At 54.7% G+C, this 25,928-nt stretch overlaps 1 protein-coding gene across 3 annotated transcripts in view; it reads right to left on the minus strand.

Annotated features, from left to right (window-relative positions):
* The window catches only part of KIF1A (kinesin family member 1A), a 95,764-nt gene extending 80,825 nt beyond the window's left edge, over positions 1–14,939 (minus strand). For all 3 annotated transcript variants that reach the window (XM_042950809.1, XM_042950808.1, XM_042950813.1), the window contains exon 1: positions 14,860–14,939. The gene's annotated coding sequence lies outside the window, so the exon portion shown is untranslated. The remainder of the gene's footprint in view (positions 1–14,859) is intronic.
* Positions 14,940–25,928: the final 10,989 nt, after the last annotated feature.

Consider the following 25,928-nt stretch of genomic DNA (forward strand, 5'->3'; position numbering starts at 1 on the left):
CTGCAGGTTCGCCAGCGGGGGACCTTCAGGAGAGTTTTCCTGGAGAAAGGCCCAGGTCTGTGGACCAGCAGCGGAGCCTCTGATAGGGCAGGGGGCTGGAGATTCGAGAAAAACTCTACTAGGGAGGGGGCTGGACTCGGTCACTGAATCAGTCACTGGTGAGCACTGACTAAGTCACGGCCGAAGGGTTAGAAAGATGGAAAGAGATAGAGAAGGAGCAGCGGAGAAGCCTTGGGAATCCAGCTGCCTCTTAAGCAGACTTCGGGCAGGTCCCCTTGAATCTCGCCCTCACTGCCACAGGCAGCTGGGTGCCCAGGTCTTGAGCCTTGTGGGGACACCACAGGTCGCTTCCCGGTTTCCCCTCGGCCTCCTTGGGGTCCAGCTTTCCTGAGTCTGCCGTCAGTCACCACGAGGGTTCGGCTTTTCATTTTCCAAAATGCGGTCACTGTGCCTTCTCTGGTCTTTCTTCCCGCCGGAAGAGCTTAGGTCTTTCTTGAGTTTACCTTTGCCCTTATTTTGGTGGCATTTCAAGAGGGAAAGAAGATAAATGGATGAATCTCACAAACATAACACTGAGAAAAGAGGGCTCAAACACAAAAGGTACACACTTTATAATTCCACTTATGCAACTTCCAAAACAGGCAAACACCGTTCAGCAGAATAAGCACATTATTTAGCACCGCGGAACGACGGAGCGACTGAGCACGACACAACAGCCGAGAGAGAGAGAGAGAGAGAGAGAGAGAGAGAGAGAGAGAGAGAGCTGACGGGGACAGGGACGGAGACGGACACCTGCTGATTCCATAAACAGGTTTGGCGGCTGTATCTGACCCTTCTAGGCTGTGGTCACACTTACAGAATTTGTTTTAATTACCACATGGCTCAGGTAAATAAGTAGATAAATAAACAGACCTCCTTTTGGTTGACAAACACTGGCATGTGTGAAGACAAAAACAGTTGGCTCATCAAAGTTAGTATTTCTAGGGGCGCCCGAGTGGCTCAGTCGGCTGAGCAACAGACTCTCCCCTGCTCTCGCTCTCTCTCTGTCTAGAATAGAATAGAAAATTATAAATAGACAAATGATAGATAGATAGATAAATGAATGAATAAATAAAAGTCGTATTTCTCAACCAACAAGGAAAACAGGTGAATTTTTTCTGGGTTTCGCCTGCCGAATGGAGGCTGGAGGGCGTGGCCTCAAACACACACAAAGTTGGAAGTGGAACCAAATCGTGTGACATGGAAGGCTGGGGAAAAGCCACCTGTCATCAAAGGGACCCAGGGGAATTACTGTGACGCCTCTCAGCTCCCTGGGGTGGAAAAGCCAGTGTTTCCGAGACTCCGAGGTCACAGACCTGTCCTCGTGCAGGTTTGGGTCTCAGATCTGCGACCCCTGCATGATCAGTGAAACCCAAGTTTGAGAAGTGACCTCAGAGCGGGGCTCAGCCGCTACAGCACGTCACAACCACAAGAACAAATCTCCTGAGAAACAGCTTAGCCTTCGGGGCGCCTGGGGCAGGGGGTGCTCAGCTGGTTAAGTGTCTTCGGCTCAGGTCATGATCTCACGGTCGGTGGGTTGAAGTCCCGCATCGGGCTCTGTGCTGACGGTGCGAAAGTCTGCTTCAGATCCTCTGTCTCTCTCTGCCCCTCCCCCACACTCACACGCAATCTCTCTCTCTCAAAAATAAAGACTAGAAAATAATGATGATAAATAAAAGAAACAGCTTCCTCTTCTCGGGTCCCCGGGACTCCCACAGATGAAGATCAGTCAAATGGATGCTCACAATTAAATATTACCCAAATGCCAGAGAAGCAATTCACCATGAGCAAGAGTTCCGGTGGGGGGGTGAGGGTGGGGTGGGGGGTAGAAAAGGAAACGAAAAAAGAACCAGAATTAGATCTTCATCCTGGACTATCGAAGATTACAGATACTGGAACTGTCAGCCACAGGTTATAAAATACGTGTGCCTAAAATGCTTAGAGAAATAAACAGGAATGGGAAATGATGGTGTAAAATATGGGGCAAAAACCATGCAGAACTTTTAGAAATGAAAATGTAACCATTCAAAGTTCAAAACTTAGCAGACATATTAATCAGCAAATTAAATGAAGCTGAGCAGAGAATTAATGAACTGGAAAACATATCAGAAAAAATTACTCAGCACGGTCCCAGAGAGACAACACGATGAAAACATAAAACCAAGGTTAAGAGTCATGCTACACGAAAGAATTCATTAACTTATCATGACGGGAATTTTAACGAATCCCTCACTAACCGACAGATCAAGCAGACAGAATTAACAAAGATGTAGAAAACCTGAACGTGATAATCACGAACTGATGAGCACAGGTGCTGTCTTCCTCTGGAAAATGAGAGAAACGGTCCCTTTTCTAACACCTATGGAACCTTTACAACATTTCACCACGTAGTAGGTCACAAAACAACTCCTAATAAATGTCAAAGACTCTGTGTCAAACGGATCGTGTAATTTGAACACAATTAAAAATCAATAAAAGATCGTTAAAGACCTGTGTTTAGAAAACTTCAAAAGAGGGGCACTCAGGGGGCTCAGTCTGTTCATCGTCCAACTCCTGATTTTGTCTCAGGTCATGAGATAACATCCCACGTCTGGCTCTGTGCTAGGTGTGGAGACTGCTTGAGATTCTCTCTCCCTCCTCTTCTGCCCCTCCCCTGCTTGCACACACATCTGCATGCTCACACTCTCTCTAAAGAAAATAAAATAAAATGAAAATAACTTAAAAAAAGAAAACTGAAAAATAAACTTCGAGATAGCTAACACACAAAAGAAGAAACTTCCGGCACTTCCACATTCAGCCACGATGGAAGCTACAAGGGTACCTTTAAACTCTCCCTGTAAATAACAACTCAAAAACTGAAAAAAATGTATGAAAATAACTGTTTTCAGACATTGTACAGCAGGCAGTGCACGGCTGTGATCACGGAGAGAAGGGAAACATACAAGAGGAAACCTATAATCACTCCAAATCTGCCCAGAGGCAATTTCCAGATTTCAGGCTTAGGGAGGCAGGACCCAAGCAGCTTTCATGACTTGAGGAGATGGAGGCCAGAGTTTGGGTAGTTTGAAGCGGCTGGACGTCGTGGAGCAGAGTTCTGGAAAGGAAATAGCTGCTAGGTAGCAGAGGTTCCCTCGAGTCTTTGTAGAGAACTAGTCTGTCCCCATGTAGTCCAGGCAAAGAAGACACAGGTTCCCAAAGCTGACATAAAAGAAGGTATCTGTGCATCAACCAGCCAGAAGACAGTCCTCTCGATCCCTCCCTCCCAGACATTCAGTAGAGACCCCAAAGAAATCATACTTCAGCAGCAGGCTTAACTATCCCTGGAGTGACATCTACTCTAGAGTAACTCTAGGAAAGCTTAAAATCAGGTCTCAAGGATCAAATTATCTCAAGTAATTTGCTGCCTGCCAAACTAAAGCCCAACATGCTTTCTAAGAAGAAAGCATAATTCAGACACTCCACGATGTAGAAATGTCTAGAATCTGATAAAAAAAAATTATTATACATGCCAAGAAGCAGGAAACGATGATCTATAACCAGGAGAAAAACTACTCAGTGGGAACCTGAATTTTCCTATAACTATTAACGAAGTTGATTCAATAGTTGAAAAATCTACCTACCAAAAAACCAGCAGACACAGACACTTTTTACAAGTGAACCCCAGCACACATTCAAAAACCTAGGTAATTCCAATCGTAATCAAACTCTTTAAGAGAACAGAAAAATGAGAGGCAGACAGAGGAAGGGAGATTATACTCCCGACTCATTCACTGAGGCCAATATGACCTTAGCATCAAATTAGACAAAAGAAATTTGAGAAAAGAAGACCATAGACTGACCTCACTGATGAACATAGATACAAAAGTCTGAAACATTAGCAAGAAGGCCAAGCAGCAAATAAAACGGATAACGCGGTAGGTTTACTCCAAGAATACCGGTACGATAACATATGTATGGTTTAACATAAGTACATCTATTAATAGAATTCACCACATAGCAGATTAAAGGAGAAAAAGCCAAATGAGGTACTCCATAGATACTGAAAAAGCATTCAATAATTTTCAAAATCTGTTTATGATAAAACTCTTGGCAATACGAGAATAAAAGAAATCTTTAATCTCATGATACATATCTGCTAAAAACCTACCCAAACATCATACTTAATGCTAAAATATTAGGAACATTTCCTTTAAATTCAAAAACAAGTTTGGGACGCCCATCACACTTCTATTTCACATGGAAGTGGTGGTTCTGGCCAGAGCGACAAGACATGAAAAAGAAACAACAATGACAAAATACAGATTGGAAAGAAGAAACCCAAATTGCCATCATTTACAGACCATTTGCTTATCCACACAGAAATCAAGAGGATCCACAGACAAATTATTTGAATTGGGGAAGGTACGGTAAAATTGCTAGAAACCAACCACACTGGAATATACTAGAGGCAAAGAGTTAAAGGTGTGTGTGTGTGTGTGTGTGTGTGTATCTCTTTTTTGAGAGAGAGAGAGAGCGAGAGAGAATCCCAAGTAGGCTCCATGCTTAGCGCAGAGCCCCACGTGGGGCTTGATCTCATGATCATGAGATCATGACCTGGGCTGAAATCAAGAGTTGGATGCTTAACTGGCTGAGCCACCCTAGTGGCTAAAATATATTTTTAAGGTACCTTTGAAGAATAACCCAATTCCCTGTGTCCCCCTCTCTCTGCCCCTCCCCTGCTCGCTCACTTTCTCTCTCTCTCTCTCTCAAAATAAATAAACGTTAAAAAATTAAAAATAAAAATGGACCCAAAGCATATAGGACCTTGATAGTAATAAATATCACAAAAGATGTGCATAACTTTTATGAGGACACTTTTAACCTTCACAAAAATTTTATAGAAAATCTAAATAAATGAAGACCTAGAACTTGTTTGTGGAAAATTTTCAATATCTTTTAAAAAATGTTTATTTTCACTCGAGTGAATCAAAAATTCACTGTAATTTCAAACGAAACCTCAAATACATTTTTTTCTGGAAAGTTGACAAATTCCTTCCAAAAATTTCTATGGAAGAGTGAGGCGCTGAAGAAACACAAGAGGGTAGATGAGGACACGCCCTCCCGGTATGAAGACTTAATATAAAGCTATGGTGGTTAAGACGGAGTGGCTGGGACCAGGTGAGTCGCCACCAGGGTAACAGAAGAGACCCAGAAACACACGCGCACAGACCCAGCCCTTCGGAGAGCGGACAAAGGGGGCTGTGCAGGTCAGCAGGGAAGGGAGGGATCCGGAAGCTGCATGGCTGACAAAACTGGCTGTGGACTGAACGTCCGTGTCCCCACATTCCTAACCCAAACCCTACCCGACGGGACGGTATGGGGGAGGCAGTGGGAGGCGGTTAGGGTTAGAGGAGTTCGTGAGGGTGGGCCGCACGAATGGGATTAGCGCCCTTATCAAAGTCCCAAGAGAGCCTGCTTCCGCTCTGCAGCGGAGTTGGCCAACTGCAACCCAGAGCGGGCACTCGCCAGAACCTGGCCCTGCCGGCACCCTGACCTCGGACTTCCAGCCTCAGAAGTGTGAGAAATCACTGTGGTCTGTGAGCCGCCCAGCCTGGCGTGTTCTGTCGCAGCGGCCCGGGTGGATGAAGACAACCGGCTGGCCATATGGAGAAACACAAAATTAGATTCCTTTTTTATACCAAATCCAATTCCACCCAGACTCAAGACCCGAACGTGAACAACCGTTTGGGAAGAAAACGAAGACGGGTGCTGTCTCCACGTTCTCCTTTGAGGCTTCAACCCACAGAAGACTCCAGAAGGAAAAGTCCAGACATCGAGATACCATCGTGGGTGCAGACGCTCAGGCACCCGGAGATGTCTTTAGCACATCTAACTCACGCGGACTCGTGTGCAGAACATACGGACAACACACAAAGACCAGATAAACAAACAAAAAGGTCGAGAAAATAGCAACGAGATCTGAACAGGTAACTTACAGGACACGACACCCAACCACCACGGTAATCAAGAGCGTGGGCTCCAAACCACACCCCTCGGGTCCCAGCGTTAAAACATGTGGCAACACGACCTGTCGTAAGGACAGGGCGACGGGAACAGCACGGTCCTCCCGGGAACAGCTCACCGGCATGACCGGCTTAGAAACAACACGGGGAGACACATCCAGTACAGTCGCAGACTATGGGACCGGCCGCTCTGTGACCAGACGTGTACCCCAACACTGCAGTGTCTGCAGCAGAAAAGAGAAAGAGGAGGGAAGACGGAGGGGATGGAGAGACTGGCTGTCCGCCGACCGGAGACAGGACGGGTCACACCGCGGCTGTCCAGATGGGACCGAATGAAGCAGAGACACAGTCCCTGGGAACGTCATAAACAGCAAACGTCACTCAGACAGCCCGGCGGGACACGGACGGACGCGTGAGGGGATTCGGCCCACGCAGGGCTGCACACCCACGGGGGAGGCTCGGGGTCCACGATGCAGCTCTGAGCACGCGGAGTGCAGTCTGGGTGACGGTGAGCCTTCAGGTCGGCTCAGGAGTCTGACCATGGGTGCCGCCGAGGCTTTGATGTGGCCCTCCGGGTCTGCAAGGCGGCCCGGCCCCAGAGCCCCCGCGCGAGGGTTAGGGGGGCGGTCGCCCTCAGTGCCGGGGAACCGGGAACGTGCTGGAAAAGCTTTACCTCTGAAGTTGAGGGTGGACACGTGGCTGTTTGTGGACACGCTCTGTATTCTTTTTCGTGAGTCCTATCACATGACAACAGTGTTTAACTTCTTTCGAGAAGTCTCACCACGAAGGGGAGCAGGAAATCAGGGTGATGAGGCAGGGGGCGGAGCCAGCCCTTGTCACCTACGGCAGGGGGGCGGGGCTGCCGGCGGGGGGTGTGAAGGTGTGGGGCTGGGGGGTCACTGCCGCAGACACGCCACAAGCTGGAGAGCTGGAAGAAGGCCACGCTCCCCTCCCAGCGCCTGGTGAGGCGTCTGAGAGGACACGGGAAGGCAGAAAGTGCGCCATGGTCCCTTTAGGGGTGGAGGGTCACGTGGCTGCAGGTGCTGCAGAGGGCGGCTGGGAGGGCATGTGCAGGGGTGATGAGCAGGCCAGCCCGGGCTCAGAGCCGGGAGAACCACGCAGGTGCAGGGAGCACGCCAGAACCCAAGAGGAGCCCGAGGAACTGTTCCAGAGGGCCCCCGAGCCACGAGGGTCTGCCCCGTGGCCTAAAGAGGGCTGCCATCAGTGTCTAAGGGTGACAAGACCCGGGCTGCATCCGTGAGAAGTGGGGCAGAGAAGACAGTCAGCAGGAGAAGAAAGAGAGGGGCCAGGCGACAGCAGTCACGCATGTGGACGAGGAAGTGACGATGGTCAGGACCGTGGGGGAGGGAGACCCAGAGCCATGGGCCAAGGCCCCCGGGTTAGGAGGGGAGTTGAAATCCGTTCACGTGGTGAAAACACGCGGAGGACCCAACCGCGGACAGGTCACTGCGGACACAGAGGATGGGGCCAGCCCCTCGAGGAGCTCACATCTGTTTCTCGGGGCCCTTGGAGTATTTCTCTAAGGAACAGGACAAAGGAACGGAGCAGGGGCGTGGGCAGCATGTGCAAGCAGAGGCCAAACCTCTGTGGAGAAACGGACGAGCAAAGGCTACCCGAGGCCTGGGGCCGGCCCCTGCACAAATCCGCACTGGGCGCCAAGGCCTCCCTGGCCGCTGGCCCCTCGGGCATCGGTCTGCCCCCCCCAGCCCAGCGGCACACCCTGGAGCACCACAGCAACGCAGCACCTCCTCCTGAAACACAGATTTTTCCTGAAGAGTTTGAGAAAAGACAAAACTAGCTTTTCTTAGTATTACAACAGATATACATTGCAGTCCATGCCGGCCGGGCCCCTAGACCCCTCAGAAGGGTGAGGAGGACCCCCGGGCTGCACGAGTGCCAGGCATGGCCAGGGGTCACTCTGGATGCCCCATGGAAGAAAAGAGCACGCCAGTGAGTCACCGCAATGGTGAAGGGCAGGGGAGAGGCTTCACCCATGACCGCAGGCCCTCATACCTTTGCGGGAGGGGGCGGAGCCAGACACGGCCCAGAAGGGGCTGGCACACAGCAGGGGCCTCGGGGGTTCTGGGCTCGTGGGCTCAAAGCAGCCAGTGGAGAGCAGGGGCAGGAAGTGAGGCTGCAGAAAGGGTCCTCAGTGTAAGTCTGCCTGTAGAACAGCCACATCAGTAAAACCTTCACCCCCTCCCTGCCACCCACCCTCACAGAGGGCAGTGGCTGCCAACACTCTCAGGCACACAGCTGACGTTTCTTCTCACAGACTTGGAAGGAAATGCCCGGTGAGAGTGAATGCTTCAGTGTGGATGCCGGCGCCCCACACTCCAGCATGAGGGAGCGGGACAGCTTGGATCCAGCTCCTAGCCCTTCAGACCAAAAGCAAAGGCTGCCAGTGGAGCCTCCACGGCCCACACCGAGTGCCAGTCGGAATCCCACTCAGACCTGGGGAAACCAGTGGCAGCACGATCTACTACCCAGTGGGCTCCCCAACACAAACAGGCCCACAAGGACTTCCATGTACAAGAGAAGAATAAAAAGTTTCAAAGGTAAAGACCAGAATAAACCAGCAGAAAACAAGAGATGAAGCACAGAATGGAAGCAAAAACAAGCAAATAAAAAAAAAAAACCCTCAATGAATATACTCAGAACGTTTCAAGAAAATAGTACATTTACAAAACAAGAACAGGATGCTGTGAAACAAGAACAGTTAATGACAAGAAAGAAGGAGCTCTTAGAGATGGAAAAGGTAGGTGCTGAAATACACAATTTCAAGAAGAACTTGCAAATGAAGTCCAAAACTGCCCAGAAAATAAGACCTAAAAAAGGAGACACGATATATGAAAGAAAAGAGAACAAGATGAGAAGACAATGCATAAAGTCGAGGAAGGAAACAGAAAAAGAAAAGGGGTGGATCTTTGCTCGTAAGGAACTGGATGCAGCAGGCCATGAAGCCAATGTCGAGTGCTCTGTGCGGAATGTTTAGGGGAAACAAGTGCCGCCGGACAAACCATGTACCCAGCGTGAGGACAGAGCAGAGACGCAGACACATGGCCAAGAACTCATCGCCATTTTCAGGAAGTCACACAGGACAGGAAGCCAAAACCAGAGTAGCTCTGGGGTCCGAGAAACAGAGCCACTGACCCAGGGGATGTGGTGAGCAACAGGCAGGCTGGCACGTGGCAGGTTACAGACAGGAGGGAGATAGCAGGGAGGGGGCTCCAGGGGGTGTGGGAGCCAGGAAAGAGGGGACCTGGCAGGACAGAGTGTGATTGAGGGCTGGGGAATAAGACGCTAGTGAAGAATGTCCTGCCCAAGCATGGAGCTCATGCAGAGGAGAGGGAGGCCCTAAGTTTCCTCCTCCACTCTGGGCCTGGCCGCCATATCACTGCTTATCCTGACACCCTTCAGGCACCAGGGCCTGTGTCCGTGCTGTGGCCCAAGCATCAGGAGCAGGCAGACAGTGAGGATCAGATGACACAAAGCAGATGACAACCCCCATGCCCCAGCCCCACAGGGGCCCCTCAGATGCCTGGTCTTCATGGACCCACAGCCCGTGGGCACTGATGGCCCAGCCCTGCCCCTCACCATCCTGGCGGAGCTGACGACAGCTGGGGAAGAACACCGATGCCCCCCTGAGCACTACTGGCTGGGCTAGACCTGAGAGGGGGGAGAGGACTCCCGACACCCCCCTAGGGCACTCCTGGGCACCAGCAGCCTCACTCTGAAGGCAGGAGAGGGGTCTGCAGGTGCAGTGGGGGCCATCCCCACCCCCTCCCCAGAGCTGCATTTCGGGAGCCTCACAGGACACCCAGAGCAGGGGGGCTCTTTCCTCAGGAAACACTGGGCCCTAAATGGGAGCTGTGAAGGCACACAGAAAATCTGCACCTGAACAGGGCGGTGGCTGCCTTCTCTGGGCACACAGGAAATGGACCACTTGGGCTAAAACAACCAGCTCAACAAGAAAATAGCATTTCCTGGACGCCTACTGTTTGTGAGGTGGGGTGGGTGGGACACTGGGACAGAAGAGTGTGGTGGGGATATGAGGGAACAGGTAGGGGTGGTGGGTGGGATGGTGGGGGTAGAGGATTGGGTTGGGGGTTTGGGGTTGGGGTATGTATGGAGGGGAGGGGTGGGGGTGGGTGGAGTGAGGCAGTGGTGTGGGGGGTGGGGGGTGGGCCAGTGGGTGGGGCAGGGGTAGAGGGTTAGGTTGGGGGGTGGAGGGGTGGGGTGGGTGGGAGTGAGGCAGTGGGGTGAGGGGTGGGGGGCAGGCTGGTGGGTGGGGTGGGGGTAGAGGGTTGGGGTGGGGTGGGTGGGAGTGAGGCAGTGGGGTGAGGGGTGGGGGATGAGGCTGGTGGGTGGGGTGGGGGGTGGAGGGGTGGGGTGGGGGGTAGAGGGGTGGGGTGGGTGGGAGTGAGGCAGTGGGGTGGGGGGGCAGGCCGGTGAGTGTGGTGGGGGTAGAAGTTTGGGTTGGGGGGTGGAGGGGTGGGGTGTGTGGGAGTGAGGCAGTGGGGTGGGGGGGCAGGCTGGTGGGTGGGGTGGGTGGGAGAGAGGCAGTGGGGTGGGGGGGGCAGGCCGGTGAGTGGGGTGGTGGTAGAGGGTTGGGGTGGGGTGTGGTGGGGTGGGTAGGAGTAAGGCAGTGGGGTGAGGGGTGGGGAGTGAGGCCAGTGGGTGGGGTGGGGGTAGAGGGTTGGGGTGGGGGGTGGAGGGGTGGGGTGGGTGGGAGTGAGGCAGTGGGATGGGGGGGCAGGTTGGTGGGTGGGGTGGGGGTAGAGGGTTGGGGTGGGGGGTGGAGGGGTGGGGTGGGTGGGAGTGAGGCAGTGGGATGGGGGGGCAGGTTGGTGGGTGGGGTGGGGGTAGAGGGTTGGGGTGGGGGGTGGAGGGGTGGGGTGGGTGGGAGTGAGGCAGTGGGGTGGGGGGTGGGGGTCAGGCCGGCGGGTGGGGTGGCGTAGAGGGGTGGCAAGGAGGGCAGGAAGTGCTAAGAGCAGCCATCTCCGGGGTCTGGGGAGCTGGGTGGACTCTCGGGGCCCCCGTGACAAGCCACAGGCCCATCAGGAGCCTTAGTGTCCAGACCTGAGAAACGGGAGGGGCACCGCCCGCGTGGCTGGGGGCTTGGGAGCCCCCCGTGAGGAGAGGCCCATGAGATGTGCAACGCAGTCTGCACCCACTAAATGCCTACTTCTCTCCCCTGACCCACCACCTACAGTGGGGGCTTGCAGCTGGCTTCAAGGTGGTGGCATGTGAGGGGGTCCAGGGACCTCCCGTGGAGGCTGGGTGGAAGGCTCCAGAGAAGACAGAGGATTAGGCAGGAACAAAGACAAGCAAGGGCTGTGTGCGTGTGTGCTCGTGTGCGTGTGTGAGAGGGGGTGTGTGGGGGGGGGGGTGAGTGTGCGAGAGTGAGACTGGAAGAGTGTGTGAGGCCGCATGTGTAAGAGACAGTGAGAGGGTGAGGTTGGGTGTGTAAGTGTGTCTGTGGGTGAATGTGAGTGTGCATGAATATGTGTATGAGTGCGAGTAAGGCCGGAAGCATGAGCGTATGTGAGTGAGTGTGCGTGGGCGTGTGTTGAGACTGAGCGTGTAAGGGACTGTTGTGTGCACAACCAGCCCAAGACCAGTGTGGAGCAGGCTGAGGAGTAAGAACAGGAGGCGAGGGTCCTGGCCAGCACCCCCCACCCCCGACCCAGGGGGCCCTGGAACCCAGCAGGCGGGCAGTGCGGGCACTCTGCACCCCTGGGCTTCTGCATGGAGGAGGGGGAGGGCGGGCAGGGCTCAGGCAGCCAGACTGCAGGACCAGGATTAGCAGATTAAATCCAGGCGGAGGGGGCTTTCGAGAAGGCGACAGCCCCTCCTCTCAGATACCCAGCCACCCAGGCGGCAGGTAAATCCTGCCCAGTGCCAGGGACAGCGCCCAGTGAGGCCTCACCAGCTAGCAAGGGGCTCCCAGGGGCTGGCATGACAAAACCAGGGTGGGAGCTGGCTGGGGCCAGGGGACATGACCACGGAGGCACACAGGAAGGGCTGGAGAGAAACCCAGACGGGTCAGAGGCTCAGCCTCAGCGGACCGTTGACTTGACCATGCCCTCCACACTTCCAGTGCCCCCGGTGCAATGGCCCCTCACTGAGTTCCTGAGGCACCTGGGGCGGGGTGGGGGGGGGGGGGGGAAAGTGCCCAAAGCCAGAATCACGGTCCTGTTGGGAGTTAAACTGCAAACCTGGTAGGTCAGGTGGGGCAGTGAGTCACATGCCCACACCCCCGACCCTTACGCCCTGCCTGCTACCCCAGCCCTGCTGTGGGGTGAGGCCCATCAGCTAATGGGACAGAACAGACCCACCTGCCTGGCTCTGCCCCTGAGCACCCCAGCCCAGCTGAGAGGTTTGGGGCAGGGTGTGGTCCAGCCCCAACCAGGCCCTGAGATGCTCCTGGGTCTGGGTGGGGAAAGGGAGACAGTGGATGTGGGTGGGGATCCACTCCCTTGGGCCCAAGAACCCTAAATGGGGCGGTGCTCTAGGGAGCACTCGGGAGTGGGCAGGAGGACGACCGTGCGCTCATCCTGGGGGGCACTAGCGGCTGAGTGACCACTCTCAGAGGTACGGGGTCTCGGGCATGAAGGGCATGGTTCCCAAAGCTGGTAGTCCCCCCCCCCAAGTCCCCAATCCGGTGGTCCCAAGGCCCCATCTCGCTCTCCTTCCAAAGGACATGGTCAGCCCTGGGTCTGCAGTGGTGACTGAAGGGGGTCGAGGCAGAGTGGACGGGGGCCCCTGTGTCGGGTGGCATAAATTCTAGCTTTGTTCAGTCTCCGACTGGCTGTGGCTGGCCCAGGGCAAGGCCCCAGAGGGGCAGTCTGTGGGACACTCCAGTGTGGGAGAGGAGAAAGGGCACACAGCAGATGTTCAGCGGGCCCTCGTGGCGCCCCCACCCCACTGGGACTCTTGGGTTCGGGGAGCCCTGACTCCAAGCCCGATCCCAGTCTCTCTGTCCTGTGGACCACACCCCACAGAGGACACCCCTCCTGTCTTCAGATGCCGGCAGAAGGCGGGACAGAGCCGCTCACCCGGTCCCTATCTTGAACCCAGTGCCCTCGCAGACCTAGCATCCAGGTAGAGGCTGACCCCCCCCCCCCCCCCCCCCCGCCCACCCCCTCTGGGTCTCCCAGCCAGCGGCCTCCCTGCAAACATCAGCCCATCTTGGGTCTCGACCCCGACCAAGAGCAGACCTGGCGCCTGGCCCTGGCCCTCGCAGCATCCCTCACCGGCCACTGCAGACGCTGCACCCCGCTGCCGGCGCCACGCCTGCCCACCCTCACCCCGCGGCCCCGGCCGAGGCGGGTGGCCAACCACACCTGCAAAATGGCCGCCGCAGGTGCGGTCCCAGCCCCCCCCCCGCCACGCTCTGGACCCCAGAGCTGGCCTTCAAACCTGCGGCTGCCTCCTCGGGCCGAGAGGCCAGGCATCCGGGCCAGGCTGCCCCGGCAGAGCCTCTTTAGGCAGACAGACAGCAGGGCAGGGAGAGCGGGTCGGGTGTGACCGCTCCGCAGGAGCGGGCGCTCTGTCTCGCAGTCCTCCCCGGGGTTGGGACCCGCCAGCCCTGCGCGGCAGGGACCTCCCCGCACCTCCTCCTCTCCGCAGCCGCAAGGTCCAATTCGATGCCCTAACGGGCCTCTGGTCCCAGCAAAGCGGGCATGCCTCGGCGGGGGCCGCCTCTTGGGGAGGGGGCCACCGGTCTCTCGGGACAAGTCCCTATTCCTGGAAACGAGGGCGCGCATCGGGTCCGCGCCGGGGCGACGTCGTGCCCGCGCCCAGCAGGCCCCATGACTTGGCATTCCCTCCCTCCCCTCCCCCCTACTCGGCCCTGCGGCCCGCTGTCCCCCCACCCCCACCCCGCCCACCCCAGCGCCCAGGGGACCGCAGACCCTCCCTCGGCCCTGGGATGCCTCCGCCGCCCCTTCTCGAGCACACCGGCTGCGCCCCTGGTTTGCGGTGGGAGGAGGGAGGGGGAGCCGCAGCCTAAACGGGGAGTCCGGGGGTCCTCGCGTCCGCGCTGGTCCCTGTCACACGAGTCGGGCGGCCCCGCAGCCCCCTCCCTGCCCGCCGCCGGGCCACACCTGTTACTGGGGCGCCGGCTGCGTAGATACAGGCCTCATCCGCTGACGGCCCCTCCCAAGCCTTTCTAGAATGGAGCCGGGGTCTCTCCCGAAGAGGATGCGGCGGGGGGAGGATGAAGGGCACCCCCCCCCCCCCGAGGCGCGCACGAAGCGGGCCTCCCGCCGCAGCCCCCGCCCGTCCCGCCCCGCCCCGCCTGGTAGGCTCCGGGCTCCAGCACCCCCTCCCCCACCCCGGGGACCCGGGCAGCTGCCCCGCGCCCCCGGCCGCGCGCTCTCCGCTTCGCCCCGGCCCGCCCTCCCCCGCGGTCTAGCCCGGCGGCCCCTCTCCAGGGAAGGACTAGGGCGGAAGCGACGGAGGGGGCGTCTCGAGAGGCCACCGGCGGCGCGCGCCCTCCCCTGGCGACCCCCGCCCCTCCCGGCGACGGTCCCGCCCCAGCAGGGGTCGCGGCGACGGGGCCTTTCCCGAGGGTCCGGCCGGGCCGCGACTGAAGGGCGGTCACCCCTGAATTTGCCCCATTGTTCTCCTCGGGGACGGGGAGCGTCGGGGGGAGAGCAGGGGCCGCGCGCGCGGTGCCGGCGGCGACAAGGACGCGGCTCCGGGGTGGGGGGGGGGGGGGGGGTGCCGCAGCGCAGGCAGGTGCGGGCAGCGGGGCGCAGGGGCGAGGCCAGGCGGGCGGCCGCCTTACCTCTCCGGCGTCACTGGCGGCGGCCCGGCATGGGCGCGGGTCCCCGAGCGCGGAGCTGCTGCCGCTCCTGGGCTGCGCTGGGCGCTGTGACGGCGGCACCGCGTGACGGGCTGCGCGCCCCCGGCCCGGCCCGCCCCGCGCCCCTCCCGCCGCGCTGGTTGGCTGCGCGCGGCGCCCGAGCCCCAGCCGCCAGCTGGTTTGTCGCGCGGGGAGAGGGACGGGCGTCGCGGCCGCCTCGGGGAGGGGGGCTGGGACCGGAGGGGGCGGGGGGCCTGGAGCCGAGCTGTGACATCACCGCCGACACCGCGGTCTGCTCGGTGGGAGACGTGGGGAACCGACCCCGGGCTCGAACGCGGCGCCCCCTCCGCCCGCGCAGTCCCCGCGCGCCACCCCCCACCCCCCGCGGGGGTGAGTGACCGGCGGCGCCCTGCCCACCCGCACTTGCCCAGAGGCCCCCTGCCCACCCGCACTTGCCGCGGATCCCGCGCCGGGCCTTCCCCCAAGTGTGACCCCTTTCTAGTGAAATCTCCGCCTGCCCCCAGCCCCCCACCCGCGAGGCTGGCAGCACGAGCGCCTGGTCGCAGAGGGACAAAGACTCGGTGGGGTCCCTGCCGCAGGGAGGGGCGGTGGGGGCGGGGAGCGGACACCGACTCCGGTGTAACAGGTGAATTTTAATCGCGTCTGCAGGCTCGGTCCCGCACTGGAGGGGACCAGAGCATCGCGCACAGCTCTTCTCGCAGGGATGATGCAACCGGCCGGCCGCCTCCCGCTTCTCCTCCCATCATGCCTTGGGTGGAGACCCCCACCCGCCGCCCGCCCCACTTCTCCAGGTCATCAGCCCCCACGGTCCTCACACCCTGCCTCCGCAGCCTAACTTCCGTGGACCAGGTCACACGCTGCTGCCGGGCCACACGGGCAAACCCAGCCTGCGTCAACCTGTCCAGCGGCTTCCCAGGCCACCCAGACCGACTGGCATCGCTGTTGCCACCGACCTCCATCGGCCACCCTAGGGGGTGGCACCTTTGACAGAGCCTCGAGCCAGCTCACCCACCGGAACTGCGGTGGGCGCGGTGACGTGATGCCTTCGCGGAAGCGGGGTGCTCAGGTCCCTTTCCAGCCCAGCTCCTGCCATCAGCTTTCTCTGCATCCCCGTGGCTCAGCCTCCCCCATCGCCCAGCAGGTGCAGGACGCTGGCCTGAAGGTTTTATTTAACCATTGAATCCTCACCCCACTCAGTGAGGGCTGGGGGGCTTCGCCTCGATTTGCACCATCTGTGTGGCACATTCCTCCAGAGTAACAAGGTGCCCGGGTCCCTTTCCAGCCCAGCTCCCGGAATATGCATCCTGCAAAGGAGGCCACCCTCCCCCCCATCCCCCAAAGCCCCCCCCCCCAACTTTTCTTCTTTTCTTCTTTTATTTCATGGAACCACCTACATAAAAGAGAAATTCTTGTTTTTCCAAACTTGTGGTAGAAACAATAAAACTATCTGGGCGGGGCATGGGGGGGCTTTATCATTTCCATTTTCATCATATTTATTGACCTGGTCAAGGTCTCTATTTCTTGAGCCAAATTTTACATGTTTCTAGGAATTAATCAATGTCACTGAGCTTTTAAAATCACCAGCATATACTCATTCTTATGTCAATCGCTTCTCTAGTTATTTCTCCTTTTTAAATTCTGTACTTTGTTTAGTTGCGTTTTTCTCTGTCAATATTTTTAAATATTTTCAAGGGACCAACTTTTTGTTTAGGCCATCTTCTCATCTTTCCTCCTGTTTCACTCATTTCTGCCCTTGTTGATGATTTCCCTCCTTCCTGGTTCTCCGGGTCTGTATGTTGCTTCCGTCTTGAGCTAAGTGCTCAAACTCATTTATTTTTAAACCATATAATTTTCTGACAGATATATTTAAAACTGCAAACTTCATTCTACAGCACAGCCTTATCAGGGCTCACAAATTTGGACATATGATGTTTCATTATCACTCAGATCTAAATATTTCTCTTTTTATTTTAATGTTTATTTATTTTGAGGGAGAGAGAGAGACAGAGCACGAGCAGGGGAGGGGCAGGGAGAGAGGGAGACACAGAATCTGAAGCAGGCTCCAGGCTCCCAGCTGTCAGCACAGAGCCCATCGCTCGGCTTGAACTCACAAACCACAAGATCATGACCTGAGCCGAAGTCGGACGCTTAACTGCCTGAGCTACCCAGGCGCCGCAGATCTAAATATTTCTAATATCCCTGATGATCTCCTTTTAAACTCGTGGGTTATAAGCCCATGCCTTATTTAATAATGTTATTTATTTTCCAATAGCGTTTCTTGCTCGCTTGCTTCGGTATTTCTTTTATCGTAACTTTTTGTTACCAGTTTCTAATTTAATCGCATTACCGCCTGAGAACAAAGTCTGTGTTCAGTCAGGATCCTGGCAGGAAGCAGATGGCACACTCCAATTAGGTAATGTGAGGAGTGTTTGATAAAAGGACTGTCTACAAAGGTGTAGGGAGGAGAAGGGAAACCCCAGGACTGACTGACACTGCAGTGACACTGTGGCCAACTGCAAGGGGTGGGAGGGAGGGGAGGGAGCAGCCCTGGCGGGAACAGAGGCCTTAGCTGAGCACTCATCAAGAGGGACCAGAGCAGCCAACCCCTGGCCCTGGACCCCACTCTCCTCCTCTCTGGACCTGGGAGTGCCCCCTTTGCCTGAGTCCAAGGGCAGCTGGAAGGCTGGGGCACCCACTGACGAGGTCCATTTAGCATGGTTTCTTAGGACATGGCGCAGAGGGGACCTTGAAGCACAAGCCAAACATCGCAGCCCGCTGCATGGAATGTTGCCCCAGAAATTTATTGAGGCTTCTTCAGCTCCCAACACATGGTCTTTTTCTGTAACTATTCTACATGTGCTAAAAGGTTGTACTCTCTGTTTGATGGGTATAGAGTTCTGTATATATTTATAATTTTAAGATTATTAGCTATGATGTTCAGGATTTGGAGACTTCTAGTTTTTGCCTGCTTGAGCTATTAAATTTTTTTTTTAATTAAAATCTCTAGTGACAATTGTTGAAATACCTATTTCTCCCTGCAGGTCTGGCAGATCTTGCGTGATGTACGTTGAGACTTATTCTCAGGTATTTAAATGATCCCGATGGACGTGCACTATTGTTCTGTGGCCCATTTCATCAGAATGCAGGTGGTGTCCCATGTGGGTTTAAAAAAAATATTTTTGTCTTAAATTTGAAAGTCATATCCAGTTTCCTTTGGTTCATATCTGCCTGGCATGTCTTTTGCCAACATTTTATTCTAAGCTATTTGTATCTTTCTCTTTTTTAAACTTTATTTATCTATTTTGAGAGGGGGGAGGGGAAGGGTCAGAGACAGATGGAGAGAGAGAATCCCAAGCAGGCTCCTTGCCGTCCAACCCATGAACCGTGAGATCATGACCTAATCCAAACTCCAGAGTCGGATGCTCAGCCGACTGAGCCACCCATGTGCCTCTTGTATCTTTCTTTTTAAGTGTATCTCTTTTAAGCTACCCATTGTTAGCATTTTTAAATCTAATCAGGTTGTACCTTTTTTTTGGGGGGGGGGTTACCTTTTAATTGGAATTTAATCCACTTACATTTATAGTAATGAACTGTTATATTGAGATTTGGTTTGCCATCTTATACAAAATTTTATTTATTGTATTTATTTTTTTCTATTTTTCATGGAGTATAGTGAATTTTCTTCTGCTTTATCCTTGGTCTTACTTTTATTCTTATGGCAATTGCCCTAAATTTAACACCATTTTTACTTACCCCATGAACCTCTGTAGTCACATATTGTCCCTAACATTCAAGTACCTCAGCTTGCCAAAGATTCTTTACTCCAGAGCCCTGATTGTCTAGGATTATGGTTCTGAGTTATTGTGGACATACTCTTTTTTTTTTTTCCTTGGGTCCTCACTTTTGTTTAAAATAACGAATACTCATTCCCAGGAATGTGGTCATTGTTATTTTCCATACCTCTGGGAAGCCTCTCCTGCATTCATGTTGTTCATGAAATACATGGTATTTTTAACGTGGGTTTTGGGTGAAAAATATGTTGAAGCTTCACGTTCCTGAGAAGACTTTTATTATACTTTCAATTGGGCTGGATACAAAACTCTAGGTGCAAAGCTTGTTTCCTTCAATTTTTATTTTATTTTTTTTTTTATGTTTATTTATTCTTGAGACAGAGAGACAGAGCACAAGCGAGGGAAGGGCAGGGAGAGAGGGAGACACAGAATCGGAAGCAGGCTCCAGGCTCTGAGTTGTCAGCACAGAGCCCGACACAGGGCTGGAACTGAGAAGCTATGAAATCATGACCTGAGCCAAAGTCAGACGCTCACCTGTTGGAGGCACCCAGGTGCCCTGTTTCCTCCAATTTTTAAAAAATATTCTTTCGTGGTCTCCTTGTGTGCTATCGAGACGTCCCATGTCCCCTGGGTTCTTGTTCCATGTTCTTTCTCTCAGGATGCTTCTAGAACTTCCTAAAGGTGTGGATTTTTCTGTGAGCCCCCCTTTTAAAAATTTATTTGCTTAATGTTTTTATTTTATTTTTTGAGAGAGAGAGCCAGAGCACAAGGCAGGGAGGGGCAGAGAGAGAGAGAGAGAGAGGGAGACACAGAATCCAAAGCAGCCTCCGAGCTGACATGTCAGCACAGAGCCTGACACGGGGCTCAAACCCACGAGCCACGACATCATGACCTGAGCCAAAGTCAGACACTTAAACCAACTGAGCCACCCAGGTGCCCCCCTGTGAGCCCTTTCAATCTGAGGTTGTTTATTTTTCTTTCATTCCAGAAAATTAATCTGCATGGTTTTTCAAATATTTTGACTCCTCTTGGTTTTAATATTTTTCTGACTTTGGGGCTCCTAGCATCTGCATGCTGGCCCTCGCATCCTTGACAACTCCTCCTCTTCTCTTTGTACTTTCTGACTCTCCTTTCCCCTGGTGGAATTCATGCCCCTCCCCCCAGCAGCAAGACTGGACTGGCCGGCAGACCCGCATGACTTAGCCCTGCACTGCACCCTCCCCTGGGCTCTTTCAACCCACACCCTGATTGCCTTTCGTGGCCATTCTTGTGGGCTTTACTCTCCATCAGCTGTGTGACTCCAGACAAGGTCAGTCGCCCCATGTCTGTCACCACTCCTCAAATGGGGTAAGAGTCGTCCCAACCTCACAGGTGGGGCTGGGGGTTTGCATGTGAAATGCTGAGAGCAGGGCTGGGCACACAGTGAGCCCTGTGCAGACGACAGCTGTAACGGAGACACAAAAGGACTCCCGTGACAGCAAGGGACGTGCACAGTCCCTCCACTCCACTCAGAAGTATCAGCCGCTGTAATTGCAAATGAGAGAAAAAAAGGCAAAAGTATTAGAAAGGAAGAAACAAAATTATCATTCTTTTCAGATAATGTGATTGTCGACCTAGAAAACTTTAGGGATGAGCGAAAAGCCACAGGAAACAGTAAGTTGGGGCGAGTAGGAAACATCATCACTGACAGGGCAACAGTTTCCGAAAAGCAAGCGGGGTCACCGGTATAACCAGTTAGAGCCTGGAATTGAGGAGTCCGATCGCAATAGCACTGAGAAATGTAAAACATCCAGAAACAACAAGAAATGTGCCAGTTTCTCATGGGTAAAGAAACTGCATACAGAAATTAAAAATCCACCGAGAAGAGGTAAATTAATGGCAAAGCACAGCATACCCCCGGAAAGAAAGAGGCAACGTTGTAAAAGGCCCATTTTTCCCTAGATTAAAAGGACGCACTTGATTCAGTCTTAATTAAAATAGCAACAAAAATTCACCTGGAAAAAAAGGAACATACAAGACTAATCAGGAAATTGGTTTAAAAGGACAGGAAGGAAGAGCATCTGCCCTATTAGACGTTAAAACGGAAAGTTCCAAAATTCTAAATTCTGAAAGATCAGATCAAAAGTTTAGGATATCCTTTCAAATGATTTGGGGAGAGTAGACGACTTGGTCCCTGGTATCGGCCACTGTGCGAGATCTAGAACATTGAATACCGCCTGCCACGACATCAAGAAAAGCTTCTGGTGGAGTAAACATTTGTTGTAAAAAAATGAAACTTTAGGAAATGAGAATGAAGTAGGATTGGACACATTCAATATCTTGGCGCGGACAAACGAGGACCCATGACTTGAAGGTGCCAGAGAAACCGACGGGCCAACGTGAAAACGGAGCGTCTACATGGCCCAAACATCATAAGCGAAATGGAAAGACCAGCCCATACTGAAAAAACACTTCAGAACATATGAAGATGAAGGGAATTTTCTAAAGCTACAAAAAGCCCGTGCGACCTAACAGCACAAAATGTAAACACCGGCAGGGAAATGGCCAGATACTACGAAAGGACACGTGACAGGAAGACAATGGGTCAATAGCAAAGGTCATCACAGTTAAAGGGATAGAGATCAAAACAGGGAGATATTTTTTGACCTACTGAATTGTCCAAAATGTAAATGTCTAGTGATGTCCAGTGAGCAAGGGTGTGTGGAAAGGAGCCCCTCTACAACATGGTGGTGGCAGTGGCCGGGACAAGTATCATTATTTTTCTTCAGTTTGTCAAATTGTTTCCACGTTTAAAGTGCTCCTATCATTCTTTTTATTTTTGTTTAATTTTTTTAAATGTTTAATGTTTGTTCATTTTTGAGAGAGAGAGACAGAGCACGAGCAGGGCAGGGGCAAAGAGAGAAGGAGGCACAGAATCCGAAGCAGGCTCCAGGCTCCGAGCCGTCAGCACAGAGCCCGACGCGGGGCTCGAACTCACAAGCCGTGAGATCATGACTTGAGCCGAAGTTGGACGCTTAATCAACTGAGCCACCCGGGGGGCCCCTACCCGCAAGTGGGGCTCAAATTCACACCCCCAAGATCGAGCATTGCATGCTCTACAAACTGAACCAGCCAGGCACCCCAAAGGTGCTCCTATCCTTGATTCAGTAAGGCTGTGGCTAGATATTTGCCTGTGGTATCTACGCACAAAACTTTGTCCCCAAAACTGGAGATAATCTAGGTGTTTCCCTAAGGGGAGTGGTTCATTGAATTGGGGGTATGTACAGGAGAGATTTTTCTGAAGCTACTAAAAACAATGAGTCCCAAATTATATGCTGATGTGCAAAGATCACAAGGATGTTTGCTAAATTATTTCAAAGGGGCACAGAAGAGTGTGCATAATATTCACCTCCCTCTCTTGTATTCCTCAACGGAAGCACCAGAACCGGGAGACGGTATTTGCCACGGCTGGGGCTGCTGCTGGGGAGAGGAGTGGAGAAGGCCTTCGCTTTTAAGCATGTTTATATAGTCTTTCTGTATGTACAGTTTGAACTTTCTAATCTTCTTTGGGTATACAGATACATTTTTTATTTTGGTGGCTCTAAGAGTAGAGGTTAAGATCCATTTTCACTTTTACTTTTTCTTTGTACCGTTCTGAATTTACATTAATAAATCCTACATTAGAAATCAGGTTTTTAAAATCCTGTCTGAGCTGTAGACAAAATTCTGTAGGGCTAAACAACCTGGAAAGACCCCCCAGTCACTCCAAACGTTAGGTTAACTCATGACATCCTTAATGTGCAACTATTTCTGACCTACAAAAAAATGGTCATTTTAAATGGTTTACCTTAATAAAAACAAATTGTGGAAAAATATATCGCAGGATTCAACACACACAAACCAAGCTTGCAAACAGAAAAGATAAACCGCCCAAGTGCCACAAAACCCATGGTGTCGGCTCAGCCCGGCTGAGCCCCTCAGGACCAGCAGGGACTATAATCTCTGCACAGCAGCTCGGAGGGTGCAGAAGGGGACCTGGGGAACAAAGTGGGGACGGGGTGCCGGCTACTTGAGAGAGCTTTGTGAGCACCGGGTCCCACTGGGGTCACCCTGGAGCAAAGTTGGGAAGAAAAGCAAAGCTCGAGGCTCCCGCCTGGCGGGTAAGGGAAGCCTAGGACTGTGGGCCCGCGCGCAACAGAAGCGCCGAGGCAGGGCGGTGGGGTCGGGAGAAATCGGGAAGCCGGGTAGGAGAAGCCTGTCACCTGTGCTTGAGAAAGGGCCCCTGAAATTCCGGAAGGAGGAGTGGAGAGACATGGAAACTATATTTGAAGAAATATTGGCTTCGCATTTTCCAGAACTGCAGATAGACAGAAATGCTCAGCGAGAAATCAACGTGATCCCGAATGAGAAAAATAAAACCAAACCTGCAGAACGCAGGACATCATCATCATCATCATCCAAAATAGAAGTCAGAGTGACAAGACAAGTTACCTGAAAAGAAGTGACAATTGGACCGTTCTGGGGGGGGGGGGGGGAGGTCCTGGGACAGCTGTCGTCTGCCCAAATTACGGCGCCCTTGGCTCTGGAGGTGGGGGGATGTCTAAGGGGACAGGTGCAATTCGGAAGATGCTGCGAGGCCTCTAAAGCCCGCCAGCAGTCCGCGGTGTCGGCTGGGTGGATGGGCGGGGCCAGAACTCCCAACCGCGCCCGTGGCCCACTCGGGGACCTCCAGCCTCCGGTCTTCGGCGCCAGGGGCCCCGAGCCCCGCCCCTGGAGGCCCCGCCCAGTGCGGGCCTCGCCCCGAGGCGGCAGCGCCTGGTTGCCTAGGCAACCCCCGCAGCCGGGTGCGGGGCTCCGCGCGCCCCCGGGGGACGCGGCTGCCACGGCAACGGCGGGGCGTGTCTCCGGGCCAGGGAGCCGAGCCGGGCGCGCATCCCCGCGGACAGCCGCGCGTGTGCGGGGGCTGCTGGCCTTCGTGGGGGTCTCCTGCTGCGAGAGAACAGACCCCGCCCCGAAGGCGGGCCCGGGGCCGCGGGGGGCTCTGTGGGCTGGAGCTGCATCGCCGTGGGGTTCCAGATCCAACGCTGGAAGGCGTTAGCTGCATTTTACAGATGAGGAAACTGAGGCCAACACGGGAAACCGAGGGAAGGACTTGCGCGGAGGCACTGCGCTCCTGTCGAGGCAGGACCCGCTGGCCTAGTGGGGACCCTTCTCTTCCCAACTTGCTCAGCGGCTCGGGCTGCGGGGGTTGCCCAGGCAGGTCCAGGCCCCAAGGGGCGCCTGTGTGGGACAGTTTCCCTGACCTGGACCTTGGATCCTGTGGCCACACAGCTCCTCCACCTGGCGGAAGCCCCCTTGTCCATCTGGTCCTTGCTTATTCCCTCCAGGTGCCTGACCAACTGCCCCACTGCCCACTCCATGGTCACGCCTTCTCTTCAGCTTCTGCGGACTTCCTCTAAAACTGACAATTCCTATCCTCCAAAGCCCTATTAGGATGCCTCCTCCATGCAGCCTTCCTGCCTCCGACACTGGATGGAGCATTCCCATCCCCCAGTTCTCATTCGTTCCATCCCCTGAGAGTCTCGGGCCCTTGTGTTTAAAGTGGGGATAGTACCCTTGTTTGGGTTTGGAGAAAAGTAAAACAAACGAGCCAACAGGGAGTGCAGTGTGTAAGCTGAGAACCAGGCTGTCTGGGCACGGACTCCCCAGGCTGGCAGGCCAGCACATGGGCAGAGCATTCAGGAACCTCACAGAGCCGTGGACAGGTTTCCTGCACTCTGCGGGGCCACAGAGATGAGGTGGTGAGTGAACAGGAGCCACTGGTCTGGGTGCGGTGGAAGGAGGCCCGGCAGAGCCCCGGGCACTGGCCCAGCATATGCAGTGGGGCTGGGGCCCAGGAGCTGACCACAGACTGGAGTCCTAGGGCTGCGACTGTCCACCAGGCTGATCTGAGGGCAGCCCAAGGCTGGGCATGTGGGAACGCAGAGAGGCAGCCCCCAGACACCTGTTCCTAATCCTCCCAGCACCTGCATCAGAATTTGCAAAGTGCTTACTTTTGAATAACGAGCTTGGTTTACTCCTGCTGTCTTGCATAGGGAGGCACAGTCGTCGGCCCCATTTTGCCCAGGAGGAAACCAAGGCTGAGAAACTTGGAAAGGCCCCTGAGGGTCGGGGTGCGTGAAGTCAGTGCCAGTCAGGCCCTTGGCTGAAAGCTCATTCCCAGACTCCAGGAGCTTCTCGGGGGCCAGAGCCCCAGGGGTTGAGGCAGCCCTTGGGGGACGGTAGGAAGCAGGTTTCGGGGCGCCCAGTCCAGGCTTTAATTAATGGAGGCCCTGCTTCACAGCGCCCTCCCAGCCAGCAGGGAGGAATCTGTATTTGGAAGAACACACCTGTCCCTTTGCAATAACTGCTCTCACTTTACTGCTGAATCACCCAGGAGGTAGGACCAGCGTTATATTCCATTTCATGAAGGAGTGAGATGGCCTGAAGGAGACAGCCATTGCTGGGTGTCCGACTCGGAAGCCTGGAACCGTGGGTGGGACAGAGCAGAACCGGGTGGAGATTGGCAAGGTCCCAAGTGGACGGGCCCCTGAGCTTCTGGCCCGGGAGGCCCAGAGGGGCCCTGCACCGCGTGTGGACCGCTCCGCTGGGCTCTGTTTGCGGGCCAGATGCTGACTCAGTGTCTGGCTGGCAGCAGCTGGCAGCTGGGCTGAGCCAGAGCCCATTGTGGGGGACCGTGTCCACAGAACGGCTGCCTCTGGGGGCTCCTCGTGTGACCAGACCAGAAGGAGGTCCCTAAAGGTCAATCGGAGTCCCCACCTGGAGCTCCCCTGTCCCTCCCCTGCACATCCACAAAGACCCTACAAGTTCTGAGCTGTGTCTGGGGCTTGTAGGGGGAGGGGACAGGAAGGGCTGTCCTCTGTGTCCTTAAGATGCCGTCGGCTAGGTGGGTCTAGTACATCGGGATGCCCCACTGCCCGCAATGAGCTGAGCAGGGTTGGGGGGGGGGGGGGGAGAAAGCAGACTGAGGGCTCCCGGAAAATTCCAGGGCGGATTCTGCTGTCGGCCTGCACGGAAAGCCGAGGGGGTGGGGAGGGGGGCGGGGGAGCAGCAGCCGGGCACTAGACAGAGCCTGGAGGTCAGAGGGAGGTCAGAGGTCCCATATGCAAAGAACGTTCAGCACACCACCAGATGCTGCTGAGGGCCTGGGCCTGAGCAGTCTTAGTGAAGACAGGCCCTTCCGCAGGAACTTACAGCGAG

Source organism: Panthera leo, chromosome C1 (assembly GCF_018350215.1).
Source record: "Panthera leo isolate Ple1 chromosome C1, P.leo_Ple1_pat1.1, whole genome shotgun sequence".
Taxonomy (NCBI): Eukaryota; Metazoa; Chordata; class Mammalia; order Carnivora; family Felidae; genus Panthera; species Panthera leo.